Source organism: Schistocerca gregaria, chromosome 10 (genome assembly GCF_023897955.1).
Source record: "Schistocerca gregaria isolate iqSchGreg1 chromosome 10, iqSchGreg1.2, whole genome shotgun sequence".
Taxonomy (NCBI): domain Eukaryota; kingdom Metazoa; phylum Arthropoda; class Insecta; order Orthoptera; family Acrididae; genus Schistocerca; species Schistocerca gregaria.
In genome coordinates this window covers 181,659,392-181,677,685 of record NC_064929.1, presented here as the reverse complement: position 1 = coordinate 181,677,685, position 18,294 = coordinate 181,659,392, and positions in this window count along the sequence as shown.

The window sequence follows — 18,294 nt, the reverse complement described above, 5'->3', positions numbered from 1 at the left end:
CCACATTGTCGTCAGTAATTGCAGTAGTCATTTTCAACATCTTCTCAACCATCTTTGAAACATTTGTACCACTTGTAAAGTCTTGTACTCGTAGTAGAGTCGCCAAAAGCCACATTCGATGTTTCCAATGCGATACTGCACTTTGTTCCATTTTTAAACAAAATTTAATGGAGAATCTTTGATCCAACTTTTTCGAAAGTAAAAATTCTCTGAGCACTCAAAAACAAAGACCTCCTTTTCCACTGTCAACAATGAACTAAATACTGAAAATAGATGTAAATATATGTACGGTACATCAGGAACACGTGTACTAACAAGAAAACAACAAAAATGTATACAGCCAACAGAATTAAATTCCTGTAACTTTTTGATCACACCTCGTATGCAGTGTCTGGAAAAAGGAAATAAAGCACCCATAACAGTGTAACTTTGTACAAGTACAAACTATTAGTGGGCATGTAAACAATTAGAGCAGTGGTTCTCAGCAAAAGTAGAAAGGCCACTAGTGTTGATGGTGGAGGGTATACAAGAGGTGTGAGCACCATCTGGTAGACTACTGATGAGAGGTGTCACATTGTGTTCAGTGTTGAATCACGGTTCTGCACTATCCCCGATGACCACTGTCAGCACGTGTGGCGGCAGCTTGGGGGACATTCCATTCTTCCAACGTTTTGGAAAGGCACAGTATGGCCAGCAAATGGTTATGAATGTAGGTTGCAGTTGATAGTGATTGAGGGAACTGTGACGGAACAACAATCTTTCAGATGTCGATAATCCTCGTGTTACATCTTGTATGACAGTATCGTGATGTTATTTCCAACACAACAGTGCTCATCCACATAGTGGCATGTGTATGTATCAATTGTATGCATGGTATTAGCTGCTCCCATAGTCAGCAAAATCCTTAGATATGTTCCCTGCAGAGCATATGTGGCACGAGCTTGGACGTAAACTCTGCCCCAGTGTCAGTATCCAGAATATTGTGGACCATTACAACAGTTTGAGGCCAGCTTGCCCGAGGAAGGAATCTAGTGGCCTTATGACACCCTCCCAAACAAACAAGTGTATGCAAGAAGGGCAATTGGGTGCATGTCATATTGATAAGTGAGCTCATACTGCCAAGTTCTTTGTAAATCTGACTCAATTTTGTAATCACTAAAGTAACATCACATACCGACTGAACCCATGGCATTTCTTTTCTTTCTGTGAATTTCAATTTCTTAGCCGGGCAGTGTTTATGAACATCTTGGGCTGAAAGAAAATCAGCATGATGTAGAGACGTAAAACTATTAGAGACGTAATTAAATGTAAAAGTGTCACCAAAAACACATTTAAAGTGAAAAGCCTGAAAAAACACCAAGTTGTGTGTCCAGAAAATCTGTATCACAATGGGTTAACAGTGAGCAGCAACTGCAACCAAATGGGAAAAATATCTTCTTCCGGCCCAGGATGTTGTAGCAGATTTTCTGCAACTTCACATTGCTAATGCTTCTGTATATTTTTTCCTGTTTCTACAAAGTCCATTCCTGGCAACTATAATTTAAAATGATCCAAGTCACTGTCCTTCTTCTTTGTATACTAAGGTGTCTGTCTGTAAATAATTTACTCTTATTTCTGAAGGCTTGGGCATTCCAATTCTTCTCTTAATATCCACTAGCTTTTGCCCTCAACTATGTTGGCACGGATATTGAACCTGCATGAATTTTGAGTAGCCCTGAAACTTATTATCCATGGGAAAAATGGATATAAAGAACTGAAAGTGAAGTTGTCAAAACGATCCAATGGTAAAGAATTGATATGTTTGTAAGCACAGATACAGATATTTGAAGTATGAAATAGCAAAACGCCTGGATAGGGGAACAAGCTAGTGGCGTATTTAATGAAAATACAAAAAATTAAAGAATCTGTAGTTACAAATAAGTCAGTTCTTTACTGTTGCACCCTTTTGACAGTGTCACCTTCAGTCTTTTATATCTGTTTTTCTTGCTAACAAGCTTCAGGATATTTATGAACATTCATGTCAATGAAGTCGTTTGCTTAATAAGCTTATCAGTGACAATAGTTACAGTAATTTGTGAATGAATTCAAGAATGTCTGTGGGTAATGGAATTAAACTGTTAACATTAGTAATATTTTGGAAAGTTTCATCATCATAACACTATTTACTACTTTTTACTGATTTTTCTCATTTCTGGTCCCAGTTTGTTTCATTTAGTTTTATAAAACTTCCACTGTCCCGATGTTTTTTTCTTCCAGTATAATGAAATGATGCTTATATGAAACTGAGTTGATCCACATAAAGCACTTGCAGTCCCTTGCAGGCCTGCATACAATAAAAAGTATTTAATATTGCATTTTTTGTAATCAGTTCAGCATGCATCTCTGTATACATAACCTGTCAGTAGCTGCCCACAGAGTTATTTTCAATTTTCCTGTAATTAAATAACATAAAACATGATAAATAGATGTAAAAACTTTTTATAATATGGAAAAATGCCTGTGCACCATTATTATTTGCAGTATGTAGATAGTCACAGGATATGTGATGCATTCCCTTATGGATCTGAGTTACTGGGTACACATTTGTTTCCATACTATTCGGGCCCACATAGTTAAATGTACAGTTCAGTTTATCATGTTTTATAGATAATTTCACTTCAAAATTTCTCTGAGGGTTGAAATGCTTTTATAAATATGTAATGTTGAATCACTGGCTGTTGTCAGCTTAGCATATAATTTTAATGGTCTTTTATCCATTCTGGATCTTCCTGAACTCAACAGCTGTGAACATATGTTCATTAAGAATGCAACCAACCATGAGTACTTCTAAAAGTATTTATTTAAATGCCATTACCAGTCTCAAGCTATTATGTCTGTCTACAGGTTTTTATTTTATTTACTTACTTTTTTTTAAGTAATTGCAACAATGTGCTAATATACGTGTATTTGATAAAATATAAAATGAAATACTTACATACCCTCGATTTGTTTTGTCGGTATCATTTAGGCTTTCTTTGGTCCTTAAGCATTTTCAGCATGACACACGAAGAGTTAAGAATTATAGACAATGCACTTATTCTAAACAATCCACTGTGTTGTGCACACACTTCACAGTATTTTTCATCAGTTGCAGCCTTTGACAAGTTCTTCACATGTAATGATTTTGCTTACAGTGAAAAGTCTATCCACTGACCAACGATATCACTCATTTCTCAACAAGGAAACATCTCATCTACTGTATGTTAAGTAAAGAATGTGTGGACGATACAAATCTGCACTTCTTACAAGTGAGGAACTCTAATTGTAGCATGTCATAGGAGAAATTAACAAGAAGATTTATCAGGCTACTCTCGAGAAGCAATGGCATGTGTTTTGATTTTGGTCCCTGACAATATTCTTCAATGGATGTTAAGTTGGGCAGCTAGTGGAATAAGGATACCCTTGTTCAGAGTCCTAACACAGACCAATCATGTTTAATTTGTGTGAAAAGTGCAATGAACATTTTCAGGATTGTTTGTTAGCCAGCTGTAGTTGCTCATTTAGAATTTGCTGAGATGAATTGAAGGTGTGAATGCATATTTCTAGATATTTTAAGATACCCATTTTCCTCCATAAGTTAGTTGTATATTTTGTTTGTAGATTATCTTTAGTGTTTGAAATGCTGTATCTATATTGAGCCATGTGAGTGGCAGTTGCAGATGTAGTTAAATGTTTTTAGTCTAAAAGCATCCTTTTATTTAAGATATCTTGAAGTTGCTGCCAGTCAGGCCAAGATAAAATCTGATGCAATTGCACAATCAGTACTGTGTACTCCTCAGTTTTTAGAGATCCAGCCCAATGGTTTAGGTTTTATGTACTATGTTATGTTGCAGCATTTAGTGTGCATCTATGGGCTTAAAGTCGAAATTGTGCAGAAAATATTAGTAAGTTACTTTATTCAACCATAGAATGTTTATGAAATATTACATATGTCATGTTAATTGAAAGAGGAAACAGTATTTTAATTAACTAATCCATACATACAGCAATAACATCTTTTACAGTTGTAGATGATGATGATCTGCTGTTAATTTTGAAGTGTTTTGTACAATTTTTTATACACATTGCCAAACAAGTTTACAATTTACGTAAAAAAAAAAATACAGTTTGTGTCAGATAACTACACACTGGGTGAGCAAATATTTGTAGTTTGGGCACTGCGTTTCAGCTGTCTTAAGTACCTTGACAATACTTTTAGCATCCCCTTGTATTCTTTGTGTTGTCTCTTTAGCCCATTTGAAAAAGCAGAGTCATCAGCTCACCACAAAGTTAAGATGACAAAATTGGATGAAGGATGGAAATTATCCATCACAGACACTGGGTGCAGAATTTCACATTATTTCTAGTTAAATAATAATAATTTTTTCAATGCCTGCTTGATGTTACATAAATAATCATGGACTTTTTAGTATTAACTATTTGAGAGGTATGCTTCATTTTTTTTAATATTAGGGTTTTAATGCATTCAAAAAATTTATGGTGCAGTTTTATTCCTTTGTAGAAAATACTGGCTGTTGTTTTGTTTATCTTGAAACATGAGTCGGACAAAACTGACATTTACTCAGATCATGTGAATACAGCTGTTTGTGAGATAACTGCTTTGTTCTGTATAAGCCAAAAATATTGTTATTCAGTCTGATATTATGTAATTGCCCAAACTATGAGGTTTGTGGTGGGATTATTTGGGACAGAGATGCTACATATTAGTATGTTGTGCAAACAATAATGTAAAATGAATGACTTACAGAGGATGATGTGAAGTTCGCACTATGTGCATATTTAGACTGCTCAGCTATAACTGAAGTTGTATTTACCAAATGTTGAAAATTGATCTTCTACCTTAAACTTATAATTACCTTTGATGTTTACATTCTGTATGTAGCAAACATCACTATAGAAATCTGCCATTATGCTGCTTGTAAAAGTTGTAACTGCTTGATAGTAATTTGTCATGTTGACATAATGATTATTCCTTAATCTAGAATGTTTCTAGTTACGTAAGTACTTTTATTCATGTTATATAGTAACCTGTTTATACATTATGTATGTAAATGTTTATTGTTCGGTAGGAAACTTAAGTTTGGGTCAACACAATTCCAAACAGACAGTTATAATTTATGATAATAATTAGAATAGTTTATGCACAATTATCTTAAAATATTCAAAATTAAATGTAAACTTAGTAACATTCAGATTAATGTTTAAAGACATTCTTTCCTTTCTTACTGTACACTGATTTCTGCAGGCATTTTTAAGTGTAAAGATGCCTTGCTGGTATCTGATTCTTAATGCTGTAAATGTTAGCTGTGTTAGCTTCAGTTTTGCTTGGTTACTTTATATTTGTATGCATCATATAGGAGAAGTCGAAACAATACTACTTTTGTGTAAAACAAATGAGCTCTGTATTCGCATGTTAACAATACTATCAGAGCTAATGACATTCTGTGATAATCAGAAACGTCATTTCTATGATGTTTCTGGATGTAACAGCATAACTAGTGCTACGATGGGGCTGATTTGACGATGGGACTAGTGCTACAATGGGACTGGCGTGGAAATGAAAACATTCTTGAGTGGATGACCATCTCTGGGGTGCAAGAATTTCTCTTGATAGGTGTGCAGCCACCAGGATTACGCTCTGTTCCTAGCTGTACTGGACATTCCATATTTCTTAGACTCCTGGATCAATCTGTACTGCTATCACGCTGTCTACCACACCCTGTTCTTTGTACCTCCCTTTGCAGGTGCAGTGGGTAACATGACACTTGTGAAGAGGCTTCAGTTTCCTTTCCAAGAGAAAATTGGTCCTACACAGACCCATCCTCACTCCACCCATGAACAACAGTTCTCAAATTTTATATGGATATGAATCTGTATGTGCATCAAAGCCCTTCTTATGCAACACAAGACATGGGTAGCCGACATACGTTTGCGGCACTGTGAACTGTAACTTGACAGCTTACCGCTACCTTATCCAAGACTGCCTCAAAAGTAGTGGCAATAAAGGCTGTGCATATGTGGCATGTACTTCTTTTTGAGAACATCCATCAAGGGTTTCAGAGTATTTAATTCTACAGCATCAAATGTGTCACGAAGTGCTCTTTGACCCAGTTAAGTTATAACATTATATAATTAACACACAGCACAGTGAACAGTATTAATGGCGATGATAACGATGTTGATGACATGAACAACAATTATAATAGTCTATTCACTGGACAGTAAATTTGTAATTATTTATTTATTCTGTTAGATGAGTTGATTGTTAATCAGTGCAATGATGACTGCATTACCACCTTAAGCAAGACTGCTTAATACAAATTTCTGCTTTATTCAATAAATTTTTGGTGTGCACATATTTTGCTGCAACAATAAAGTAAAATTAAATGATATGATTGAATTGTTCATTTGATGGAATTCTGTATTCATTTGGATGTTAAATACACCATTGTATCATTTCTTTAATGCCTCATCTGAATCCTGGTCAGTATAGCCATTTTTATCTCGAATTTATGTATAGCATTGCCTAACACTTGTTTGTAATTTAGTTTTCAAAGTTATAATTGTAAAAAAAAAAGTTGTTTGTGTTTAATATGTTGTTTAAGTTTAGTATGTTGTTTCACTGTTAGTATGTTCTGAACATTAAAGAATATTACTAACTATCCTGAAATACATTATTAAAGTTATCCCCTACTGTCACTCGCAGTGTTTTTTGTAAGTCATTGTAATATGTTGATGCTGATTTACACTTTTATGGCCACTTACCATTATTTTGTTACTGATCTCTTATAAAAGCAAATTCTTGATTTATATACAGCATCTATTTTTATATCTTTATTGCCTGTTGCGGAAAGTGGATGTTAACAATGTTGTTGAATTATAGTGTAAGCGGCTATGCCTTAATCCAGAAAGAAATAAAAATATGTTTGACATGTATAGGTATTTTAATTCATCTCCCTAAGGATATCTCACATATAACTTATTTCATCTCTGGCAGTGTTTATTGATTTGATGTGGTAGTCAGGAAGCAACCTCAAGATGTAAAACAAACTCTTGCAACGTTTTTGTCCATAAAATTTGGAATTGGGAAGAAAGATAATGGTGGCAAGTGCTGTTATCAAATACACAACACTGAGATGGTTGTATCTGAGTGGTTATACACTACATTAGAACAGAATTTTCCAATAATCAAAATTTCTTTTGTGACAGCATTATGGGATAACTTTCTCCTATTTCCACATGAGGGTGCACAGATAGCTTGAGCATTTGGGAGCTTCTTCCATACTCAGTTAAGAGAGTTAGCTCTGCCAGTAACACTGTGACAGTTTTTACATACAGAGGATGACAGTGTGCGGTTCAACAGGCAGGTCCTGTCAATAACAGAGAAGCTGTTGAAAGATTGATATCTCCCTAAAACCTTAAGGGGCAAGTAAATCTGAAAAACATATCTAAAAATTTCATAATCTTGTTCTGATTGTGTAGAAACAATTGTTACTCCTAAGTAACACTCGGACGCAATAAATAAGCCCTGTTGTGGTAAGTAAATTTACACTCGTATTTAGGGTATGCTAATTATCACATTCATTTAGGGAGTGACTCTTTATCATGTTAAGGCACCATTTTCAAAATTTTAAGTGGTATGTAAAATCTTGTGGCTTTTGCAAACTGAAAAAGAGGAACTTGCAGTTTATTCCATGCCATCGACAGGAAAACTGTGAAGGCCTAATTATGTAAACAGAAAGGTATACTAGGGTTTAACGTCCCATTCTTAATGATGCTTTCACCGTGCTCTCCCAGAAAGTGGGTGGTCACAAGTGCATGGCATACTGTCTCATCTGTTCCAAAACACAAATATTAGGGTATGAGATTGATAACCATTTACCATTCATTGTTCCACAGTGAGAAATATTTATTGGATTTTTCAGATTGGTGCAACAGGTAAATCAAATATACTGGTGCCCGTTGAAATTTATTGCTTCAAAATACCTATAGAAACAACTGTGGGAGCTCTCACACAGAATCTTTGGTTTGTCATCTCTCTGTACTTATGTCTGGTTTAGGCAGCGCACGTTCCACATCTCCATTTAACAACCTGTAGTAGTATTCATGGAAATCCATAGGAAACCCACCGTTCCATAGTAACACTCTTGTCTCTCATTTGCTGTGAATAGATCTTTAAATTTGCTGCTGCACTTTGTACTTTCTTGATGCAGTGGAGCTGCTGTGCAGTACCAATACTTCTGGCCATGTAATTTTATTTCTGTTTGCAGATGATTGAGGACCGTAAGAAAGCACATATCTACTCAGACTCACGATAAAGTAATTTAACCACTCTTAACAAACTCCTCTAATGAGACGAGTGTTCAACTGAAACAATGGTATTGTCAGGAATGCCCCTAGGGAAGTGTTTTCTGTAAACATAATGATTTGGCAGGCAGGGTGGGGAATAATCTGCGGTTGTTTGCAGATGATGCTGTGGTACAAGATGATTTAGACAACATTTATGGTTGTGTGTGTGTGTGTGTGTGTGTGTGTGTGTGTGTGAGAGAGAGAGAGAGAGAGAGAGAGAGAGAGAGAGAGAGAGAGAGAGAGAGGAGAGAGAGAGAGAGAGAGAAGGATGTGTTAACGGTATTTTCAAATGACATATAAGTTGTACATAGATGCTTTGGGAACTCATATGGGAATCCCTGGAGAGAAAGCAATATTCTCTTTAAGGAACACTGTATAGAGAAATTTAGAGAACTGGCATCTAAAGCTGATTGCAGAATGATTCTACTGCCAGCAGCATACATTTTGCATATGAATTGTAAAGATAAGCTATAAGATACTGGGGCTTACACAGACGCATATAGATATTCATTTCTCCCTCACTCTTTATGCGAGTGGAAGAGGAAAGGGAATGACTAGTAGTGGCACAGGGTACACGCACACTACAGCTGCTGGTGGAATATGTATGTAGGTGTGGCCAGGCTCATAACAGGAGCTCTCATTCAATCTGGCTGTGACAGAAAAGTTTCTGGATCATTGTCGCCAGTGTCCATTTTCTCCTCGAGTTCAAAGACACTGCCAAGCCATGACTTCAACCCACAGGTGGACCTCCACAGCAGGGTGGAAGCACAAACACTGCTGTGCCTTGCTGATCTTAATGAGTTAACTCCACTTTTCACAAATCTATACATACACGACAAAGGGCACACACGGTTGGTTGGCGCACACTTACTGATTACTTAAAATATGTTTTTAACAATTACGAATGTCGTTCCTCGGCGTGAGAGATAATACATGCATTTCAAGTTCTTGTTAAGATTGATCACACTTATAACATTTCCAGTTAAGTGTAATAGTATGTAATTAATTCGTAAGGACATAGTTTATAACCATGTTTTGGTGGAAATAGTTTAACTGTTCATTACCATAGGGAGTCACATGCTGATTCTGGGCTCTGTACTGCACTATGTTACTTCAAATCTGATTTGTGACAAATATTAAATGGTGTCTCTGTATACGTTGACTTGTCATTTTCCAGCTAAGTCTCTTTACTTTTGACTATTTTGGAGACTATGTTATTATTGTGACACAACATCACATTGCAGCTTAAGATATTTGTAGCACCAACATTTACAACTCAATTTTTGGACAGACACTGTGTACATATATTATTTTTGAGATGATATTGTCCCTTCTTTTATACCTCCATACAAAAATAGTATAGGTAATTTCCTCTATGTATCCACCTGACCCCACGTAACACCATCCCTCCTATGGGTCTGTCTATGTCCCCCTCACTTCCATACATAAAATGGGGTTCACTGAACTTAAAAATTGAAACTATATCTCTTTCTGTGTCAAAAGTGTCTACATAGCATATTTAAGTTTTACTTGATACATGGGTTTCCTACTACTTTCCATTCTGTCACTCTTACTGTGCCTTTCACAGAGTCATACCTTCCCTCCATGTTATATTAACATTTAATAATGTGCTTTCTCTGATACAACTTAAGATTAACTACAGACTGTTCATTAAGACCTCATATGCTGTTACACACGGAAATGTTGTTATCCAGTTTGTTCTTATCAATAGAGTTGTGCACCACTCATTTTGAAATCATGAAGTAGTACTGAGAATACAGAAGTTTCCTTTAATTTGTTACTTTTCCTCTCAACTACTTTGTCATATACTAGGTATATATGTGATACAGCAGCTTTTCACTTTCCACTGAGAACACATCTATCTTTTTGTTAATCCCAATTGAAAAAAACATTAAATTATCAAACTCAAAACCTTTATTTATTGTGTGTCAAACACTTTATGCCCAATTATGTAACATATGTATAACTATCAGCTTTTTCATACACTTTGAAACGTATAAGGTTCACACACAAGTTAATAGCATTTTTGTTTCGCATGTTGCTACGGGTTTCTTTATCAATTGCCATTTTAATTTGTAGTTCACTGTTGCTATCTCAGTTTACATTTTGCCATTTGGAGATAGTGAGTGGAGCTGTGGACGCTAGAAAGTGGAGTGCCAAATGGAATAATCTGAACATTTTCTTCTTGAGTTCAGTAGAGGGGTGACAGCAGTGAAGGCAGCCAGAAACATCTGCACCATATGTGGGGATAATGCTATTCATCAGAGCACAGCAAGAATATGGTTTTCTCATTTAAAGGAGGACCATTTTCACATTAGTGACCCACTAAGTTCATAAAAATGTGAAGGCATTCCTGAAGATCATGGAAAGATTAATCCACAGTGATGCATGCCAGTGTATTCAAGATCTGGGTCATTGATGATCATGATCATTCCACCACTGTGCAAATTTTGCATGCAACAGAAAGGTTACAAAATGAGGTGTATGAGTACCGCATGTCCGAAGTGAAAATCGCAAAAATCAGTTGGTGGCCATATCTATCTCTATTTGCTCATCATCAAGCGGGTCATGAAATACTGAACATTACAATTGTGGTGGGGTTAGGGGTCAAACCCGGGACTCCACATGGCAGACCAGAAGCTGGAACCCACCACACCATATTTCGTCAGGAGGCCGAGCAAGTTCAAGAATTTTGAGAGACAGTGCAGAGTGATACAGCAGTATTCAGTAACATTGCTTTATTCAGCTAATTTACAGTATTTGATGGTGAAGCGTAGTGTCAGCGTGCTGCCCGCCCGATGTCCTGCAAGTCCAGCCGGCTCAGCAGACTCCTGGTATGCCGATGCCACTGCTGATGTTATCAAGGCTGCCTGCCAACGGAACTTGGCCGCCGCTCTCCCGGTCACCACCCAGCGATGCGTAGCGCCTTGCGACTTACTCCGCCCCATTAGGCCTGCTCTGCCTGACCAAGGGATGAAGGTGGATGTACTGGTCACCCGTGGCCCTCAGGCCACCGCTGCTCCCAACTAGTGACCTGACTCAAATCCACGCGCACCTGGATTCTGTGCTGAAATTTTCCACTAATGGTGCTTGCTGGATGGCAACACCCACTGCCATCTCTGGCGCTGTCGTAGCGCTGCTCTGCTACCCTCAGGGTACGCCTCGCCCAGACCCAGTATGCAAGGTGGGAAGCAAACTTGGCCACTACACTAGAGTGGAACTGAGACCCTCCTGGACCTGCTGCAGACCTCTCTCACTGCCGATTTTCAGGCAAACCGTGCTATCTCCAAGTGGAAGGATGCCATTCCACCCTCCCCTGGCGTTGTGTCCCCCGATGCAGAATATAGCCCGAGCAACAACATAGAAACAAAGTACAAATTTATACAGAATGCTTATAATATTGCTGCCAGACTGGCCACTATAAGCATAGAGCAGCACAGGTCTGTCCCGACGTTCCACTGACCTGGCAGACCCTGTCAAGCTAAACTTGCCCGTCTATTTATATTGGTTTCTCCCTTGCTTCTGACATAGTGTCAGAGAGAGACACTAACAATTGTAGGATAAATTTCTACAGGTCAGCCATTTACAAATATCCACTCCTGGCTCTGGCCTAGTGCCCCACCTAATATATCCACTAACTAAGAGCAATGCTGCAGTTTCCTACCTTGTTGTTGCTCCACTCAAAACAAATCGTGCATGCAATACCGCTGTCGCAGCTCTGCGCCGGCAGGTGCCATGTTTACCTTGCCTGGCCTGCTGGCTGTCGTCCAATATGCCACTCTGCCAGCGGCCCCAGATTTCATCCCCCAACAGCGCCTTCATTGAATTTCGAAAAAATTTCCCTTTCCCTTGGCTAGATTGACACTAGTGCAGCACTATCCTGGTGATGAAAAATTGTGTCTGTATTCTAACATAAGGTAAGGAAAGGATTGGTTGAGGCCAAACAAAGGAGCAACATTCCATACAAAAATCTGCATGCTTTCACAAAAGATAATGTTATGCATCTAGTGGGACGACGATGGTGGGTTGTATTATGAATTGCTTCCGCAAGATGTAACGGTGGTTGCTGACATTTTCTGTCAACAGAAAAGATGTCTTGCATATACAGTCTAAGAACAGCAACCAGGAAGTCCATGTGAAGCAATATTGATCCATGAGAGAGCCTGCCTGCATTCCGTACAGTATTTTTTTGTCAGTCTAGCAAAAGTTGGGTTGGGAAGTCATGTCACACCCACCTTATTCACCTGATCTTGTGCCTCAGATTTGAGCCTTTTCCACTCTCTATCAAATAACTTTCATGGAACTTCCCTTTCGGATTAAGAAAGTGTTCTGAAGATGACTCAATGAATTCTTCACCAGAAAACCATGCCATTTACATTTCGCAGAATCGAAAATTTCCCCAATGTTTGCTGTCCATTGTAAGCACTGAAGGATGATATATTATTGTACGCTGAAGTCTCTGTTATGTTTATTAAACCTATAGAAAAATTATACAAACTAATGCACCAGCTACATACCTGTGTTGGGGCCTAGCGCAATGGTTATCATATAAACATGATGTAGAAGGTTGTTGGATCAAAAAACTACAAATGAAACTTTTTTTCAATTTATAAATCCGATCAAAAGAATTTTATTATTATTTTTATTCAATTAATTCGTTTACATGTAATTTTTGATATTATTGTTTGTTTTATTTACCCTTATTTTTCTTTCTGCCATTCTTTTTTCTCCTGTACTCTGCCTGTGTCACCTATAATGTGGAAATAAATGTTAATGTGTGTGTGTCCGTCTCGAGTTGCTTCATAGAGGTTAGCTTTAACCACCATAAACAAAGCAAGTGCGATTTTTAAATCTGCACAGATTGTTGATTGCTATTCTCTCTTATGCATTTCACATCATGGGGTTGTGGTTAGCTTAGGACACAAATTTGAATTCAGGGCTTTGTCTGCCATGGTTGTCCTTTCTCACTCAGAATCAGCTGTCCATAGACCATCTCACATTTCCAACATACCTGGAAGTGGCTACCTCCGACATTACTCTGCATTAATTGGTGCATAGTAATGAAGTAAAACAAATTAATATTTCTACTTTGACAGCTCTCTGCAATTTATTGCATAATTTGGTAAACCATAGTGTTTTTTCTGACATGCTCTGGTGGTTTCCGGTGATTAAGGGTGTCAATGTGGTACTGGTGTGCAAGACTCACACTCCCTCTTGGCTATCAAACTTACTTGGAGTTGCTTCCCCGATCATCTTTTCAGGATAGCCAGCTGTGATGTCCTGCACGACTTCTTCTCTGAATATAGGATGCTACATGGAGGAAATTTTTTATACTTTAAAATATTCTCGAGTGTACAGAGTTATTTTAAAACTCAATCTCACTGTATTTTCATCATACACAACAGTTTCTGACAGACCGGAAGGTTCCAAGCTTACAAAAAATGTTTTAGTTGTATGAAAACTATCACATTAATTTTTCCATAAATACAGTCTACAAATCTCACAAAGTTTAACAAGACAACTGTCTAGACCTTACTTATTGATTCTTTCTCTTACATTCGTAATTGTCCCTTCTCTTCTTTCAACAACATTCAAATGTTCACACAGTAATGTTTCATGTCGCATGGAGTACGGCGCGTTTATTCCTTGAGCTGGATGTGTAACTATAGGCGACCACCTGCCCACGCCGATCATCCGTCCCATACACGTCCGTCCTGCACACACATAGCTGTGGTGCAGTAGACACAGATCTACTCATCTCTAAAATAACGCGTGTTCAAGACGGTGGAAATACGAGGGTCTCTAGAATTTACTCCGAAATTCCTTAGGCATTACAATGCCTTCCAGAATGCTGGAAGTTAGAAAAGTATAATTATTAAATTGTCATTACTTCAACACCCCCCCCCCCCAATCAATTTAATAATTTCCTAAATTGCCCATAAAATTCACTATCCCCAGCTTTTAACACAGTCTATTGAAACGTGCACTCTTAGCTACTTTTGGTAAAATATGGGCCATTTGTTCCTCGGAGCTAATGTATTGAACATTCAGATGGCCTTTGTTGTATAGCTCTTGTGTAGAACGGATTTCACATCCACATGCTTCAGTCATCTATGTTCCCACTTCCGTAATTGACAGATTCTTCAAGATGATGCTTAAGCCATGGGGTGTCTGTCATAGCTGTCGACGAAGCTGGATATTCTGCTTCTATTTCATAGTGAAACTCATATGTCTCCTTGTCACAAGAAACAGTATTTTCAAACAAAAAACTATAAGAAAGTGAAGAAGACAGAAGATCTACAACATAACACAGTCAGAATCAACATAGCAGTAATAGCATTTAAAATTTCCTTTTTGTATCACAGGCCAACATCAAGTGTTCCTTTAATATATCAAAGAATTCATTTCAAAAATTTCTACTCTAATTCTGTTGGTTTATTTTGCTGTCTACTAAAATAGTTAAGTGATGCACTTCGTCTGGTCACAGCTGTCATTATATACATTGAAAAACACAGTAATTGTCCATCTGGTTTAAATTCATCCATTTGACCACAAGCATCTCCACTGCATTTGACTTCCATCGATGTTCTCAGTGTTTACAGTCTTCCATGTTGAATCTTTTCAATAAGTATTCAAGATGAACATAGTGACAAAGAAACATTTTGCCACTGTTGCTCTGCATATTTATTCTGAGGAATGATTTTGGTTCTCCAAGTTCTCACATTCGACATTTTAACTAGTTATTAATGTAGGTGACTTTTTTTTTTACTATTACATCCAGCTGGAATATTATCTACATATGGAAGCAAATTGAGTATAATGATCATCAATGCTTTCAACATAGAGACATCTGCCAATTTTGGGTTGTCGAAACATGATTTCCTTCATAAAACTGTCAAAAGTTTTTTTTTTAGTTTGCATACAAGACTTTTCTTAATCTTTACACCAGGTCTCAATGCAGGAATCAATTTTGTACATCTGTTTGTTCCATAAATGAATTATGTTCCTTCACCACACTAAGGAGCATTCTTAGTGTTGTGAATTGAGCAAGTGGAGTACAGTCATATCTCTTTCAATATTTCCAGACATGTCTATTTTTACTTTGAACATCCTCTTACTGTCAGTGATACTTATATTTGCTGTAAGTGGTTCATAAGTCAAAGTTCCATTAGATGACAGAGAGCCCAATTTTTCCTTAATTTTTTTTCCATTCTTCTCCTACATCTTCTTCATGATGCCTTACCTGAACGTCTTCAGACTTCTGAGGTAAGTTTTCCCACGAATGTTTTTGCATTCAAGGGAAACATTGCATAATACTTGAAAAACCTAAATTTTCTTGTTATTCTATTGCTTTTCCACAAAGTTTCTGCTCGCTTCCACTTCTTCTGACATCGTGGGCCTTGAGTTACCTTCAACAGTTTGCACAAAATCAAGGACTTCAAAACAGAACTAACTTTGAGGAAACTGAAGAATGTTCTGAATTACATTGTTCACTTGAATGGTCTTCTTCAAGATCCAATCATCACTGCTTTCACCTTCAAATAGAAACATATCTTTTTCAAAAATTACATCTCTCCCAAATACAACCTTGTGTTGCTTGGCACACCATATTCTGTGGCAAATTAGACAGTTTCCAGTCACGAAACATTTTAATGGGCTAGTTCCTTTTCAATACTTTCCTTGGAATGTGCCACTATGCAACACACCCAAAGTCATATTTGTTCAAATTTGGCTTTCTTCCATCCGATAGCATTTCTAAAATTTCTGCATCTAAAACTGAAGTATAACTATGGTTAATGATAAAAGTATCTGCCAGTAACTTTTGACTAAAATTGCTTTCAAACTTCGCGTCCAAAAATTGTGCAATGAGCCTTTTCAATGACAGTATGATTTAGTCGCTCTGCCACTCCATTTCGTAATTGAATTTGCAAATATACTCATGACCGTTGTCACTTTTAAATCTCCTGATTTTCAGCAAATACATACTTTGGAAATACGAAGCAAGAATTGTTACCAATATTGTATCGACCACTGTGCCATACAGTTCAGTGAGCAGACACATGGGTATTATATACTGTAGGACTGAAAGTTTCAGAGTGTTTTTCTCGTGAGTGGCTAGCCATCTGGCCGTATGGCTGGGGCGTTGTAACTCTATGGGGTAGTGCTGCCAACACATGCCATCCCACTCTTAACTTCATTTCCCAACCCTCGCACTCCCCTTGTTAGTGTGTGTATATACACAATTGAATCATTTCTGTGAGCTGCAGCTATAGCTATCACACTTTTGAATTGAACCCGCTGAATTTTTAAAAACAAGCATCATCCAGCCATTTATAGTTTATGCACTGACAATTAATTATTTAGTGAACCTGACACTAGAAGAGCACCTTTTAGTTTTAATTTGAAATTCCAGTCCACAAACTATGCTTTCAACATAAATTCCTCCAACCTTTATTCTTATTTGATTCACCAGTTTGTTCACATCCATCAAAGAACAGATTAATTAACTAAATATCCTGTTACCCTCAAATCTAGAAACCAATCCACTTTGCCACCTGGAAAACTTCCAGTAACAGCTGAGAAAGAAAAATTATTTTCATTTCTGTTTATTTTTTGGAGAGATTTAGCTAAATTTGCAGAACTATACTTCTATGCGTTTGTGGCAATCTAACATTGTATTTTTCCCCAATAATGGCATTGTTTCCCACGTCTGTAACACATATATTGGGTTGATACATAAGTTTGTTGCGTTTCTCTGTACGTTTGATAAACACAACAGATACACATACACACCCTACTCATCCATAATTATTTTCCTTCACTATTTACAACAGTCTATCAATGCTGAGATAACTTTTTGATTCCATGACTGTAGACATCGGGTGGTTTTGAGGTGAAGAACTCGCCGAGCCATGGTAGGAGAACCTTTTGCATCCGGCAAAGCTTAGCTTGAAGTTTGTTCGATAGGGAGCAGGAAAAACTGAGGGTGCAAGATCAGTTGAATAAGGTGAGTGCAGAATGACTTCCCAACCCAACTCTAGTATAAAGTTTTTGGTCAGTCTAGCAGAATGGGCACGGGCGTTATCGTGGAGTAGCATCACTTTTCGCAGTCTGCCTGGTCGTTGTCCTCGAATTGCGTCCACAAGATGTCTCAGTTACTGACAATAAATATCATCAGTGATGGTTACATCTCAGGGAAGCAATCTGTACTACACCACACCATCACTGTTCAACGAGATGCATAATATTATGGATGCATGCAGGCTTTTATATGGGGAGTTGCTGCTTTGTTTGGGGGCAACCATTCTTTTCTTTTCCTTATGATCTTAGGATAAAGACACCATTTCTTGTCACCTATAAGGCTATAACGATACAAGTTAGGAATGGTCAACGTTGCTTTCAAGCAAATTGATCACGAACAATGAGAAAAGCACATACATTCACCTGCTGATTTATGTGTTTTCGGCTTAGAGCATGTGGTACCTTTTTTCAACCTTCTCCATTGCATGCAAATGTCGCACGATGGTAGAATGATCACAGTTAATAACATTTGCCAGTTCTCGAGTTTGCTGACATTGATTATTGTGGGTTAATGTGTTTAAACAATCTTTATGAAACTTCGACTGTCTTCCTGAATGTGCTGAATCACTTATGTCAAAATGATCCTTCTTAAAACGAGAAAACCGCATTCTTGCCATGATCTGTCTCATGCAATTATCCCCCTCCCACATGTGGCGTGAATGTTTCTGACTGCCTCCGTAGCTGTCATTCCTATTGAAATGTAATAGAAAAATACATCAGAAATGTTTAGATTTCTCCACTAGGCACTCCATTTTCTAGTGTCCAAACCTCCACTCATTATCTCTATATAACAAAATGACAATA